Source organism: Phytophthora parasitica (genome assembly GCF_000247585.1).
Source record: "Phytophthora parasitica INRA-310 unplaced genomic scaffold supercont2.22, whole genome shotgun sequence".
Classification (NCBI taxonomy): Eukaryota; Oomycota; class Peronosporomycetes; order Peronosporales; family Peronosporaceae; genus Phytophthora; species Phytophthora nicotianae.
In genome coordinates, this window is record NW_008649008.1 from 327,862 (window position 1) to 330,429 (window position 2,568).

Below are 2,568 nucleotides of genomic sequence, written 5' to 3' on the forward strand. Positions count from 1 at the left end.
CGAGTCAGTTATTAGTGGCGTGTGCATTCGCTAACCGTGGTCCAACTTGCTGTAATTGCTGCCACAACCAAGTTGATAGCCGTAAACATTAAAGTTTTGGGTATGCCTACTCTCTCACTCCACAAATAAATAGTGACAACGATGCGATTGAACGGAACACGGTTTCCTTCTTTTAACGTTACTAAGAAGCGCAATAGTTAGAGGAACAATGGCAGCAAAACTAGGGCTTCGCAAAGACTGATTAGGAAATTCCAAACACACTACGGAATCGACGCTGAGCCAAATCACTTCATTTTGTAGTCGACGTGTAACCACTTGCTGTTGCCATGCATATACTGCGCCTAATTCGTTGCCACACTATCCGCTTTATCGAAGCTGCGTTTGAGTCTATCCTACTTGCAAAATATGTTTTTATTCTTTTCAAAAATAAACGATGAGGGCAACTCAGAAGATATGCGTAGATGAACGTCAGTATACCAGTGCGCATATTCAGTCACACTGGGCTGTTTTGACACCGACATAATATTGGTATACTGATGCGTACATTGTCGCCGAAGGAGCCATTGATTCCAAGCAGCCTGCGGTTTATTTGTCCGCCGAGGTGTTTGTTTAGTCTGTACGTTTCAGAGTTTGACCTTGTCGATGATGCTCAAATTGTTCTCGTCATTTGTAACAATCTCCTGGAGCGCCGGCCAGTTTGGTGTGAGGTCATCTAGTGACCCACCCGATTGTAATACGTCCACCAGACGAAAACAGTAGACACAGTTAGGGAAGCTGGCACTTCCAAACGTTTAGCCGATTGTATTGCTTGCTCAGTGGAAAGCAAAGGTAAACTGACTAGACTACTCTTCTCGCCACAGCGAGCAAGGCAAATCTCCTGGGCACTACCATGGAGCATCAAGTCTAGTAATTACAACTGCAACTGCAAGGACAGCCAGTTGGTAGTAAATGCAACTTGCATTCACTCCAGAGTGCAATGAGGGCAAGGCTTTCAACCTGAGCCCCACGCTACAATTTCCTCCCAAACCTTGCTCACAACTTGCAAACAAGCAATATGGGTATTTTCAAGATACTATTTTGCAACGTCGGTTTGGTACACTGTACCATAATACACAATTCATTTTTTCCTTATGCTTAAAACCACACATGTTGAGTCATGGATACATGTACGCAGGCCATCAGCCTTGCACATCGCACTACTTTTAAGCAACTGCTATAGTATTAAGGATCTTTATCACACAGTGATTTGACTCATGAAACTCTCTATCTCAAGGTCAGTTTTATGCAATGCTGTCGCCAACTTGGCGTCCTCGGCTGCTTCCACGTATACGTACGTATTAGCGCAGGGATGTCCTGTGCTAGAGACTTCAAAGTCTCCCGAGAGTTTGCGATAGGCTCTAAGCCCCACGAACTCACTAGGAGTTCAAAGGCTTGTTTCTGTTCCAACGATGCTAGTTTAGCCAGTCGACCTTCAGCAGGATGCCCTGGGAGACGACGTGCTCCAGTAGGTCCTCCGTGACTTCCAAGTCACTGTCTGCGCAGAACATCAAGCGTGAAGCGTGCACATCTTGCTCCTTCCCAGTAACAAGGTGCCGAACACGAAACGAGTGTAGGTCCGCACGGGTAAGACGTAGGGAATGATCCAGGTGACTAGCAACTTGTTGTGTCGTCGCTCGTCGACACGTGATCGTAGGACGTATTCACCCGCAGAAAAGTTTACTCTTTTGCGCCTCTGGACTTTCTCTTGTTCAGCAAAGTGATCTTCTTACGCTTGTCCTTGACAGCACAGTACATATCTTCAATACTAGACCGTAGCTTCGCCAGAGACTTATCGATGGCGGCACTTGAAATAGAGACTGCCCTAGGTTGATCGTCAGGTACATGCAGAATGTAGGCTGGCAGTAGGAATGGGAAGCCAGTGAATACCTCAGCAGAGGCCTTGATAGCTGGAGAAGCCGCCGGAGAGTGATTCATATTAGCTTTCACCAAATGTATAAGATATATCCAGTCGTTGTGTGAAATCTTGTACTCCGCAATCATTTCATGCAGCACTTGCAGTATATCTCTGTTTGCACGCTCCACGGGTCCATTGATCCACGGACTATACTACACTACGATCTGCTGTTCACTTTTCAGTCGCTTGCATAATTCGGCAAGAATTTGGTTCTTGAAATGGTAGTGATTCATACCGGTGGTACACCGAACCGACTGTGCCGTCGAAGCAGACCATCCTCATTTGTTGGTGTATCACACCCAATCCACTCACAGGAATGGGTAAAGTTTTCCTTCAGCAGTAGTAGTTACTGTGACGTAGTTACACGCAGGTGGTCACATGTAGCCACTTGATTACGACAATGGGTTTCACGTTGGTGTGAGATACACCAATTGTTACATTTGACAGACCACTGGTCGGTGTGCATTTAGACTTCGTATAGATTAAAAGGATCTCTTTCAACCAATTATCTTAACAGGATTCTGCCAACCACTCGTTGGCAATCACCATTCATTTAGAATATCACTTTAGGAGGAAACCCAAACCCAAAACATAAAGATAAATAACAGTTCTCA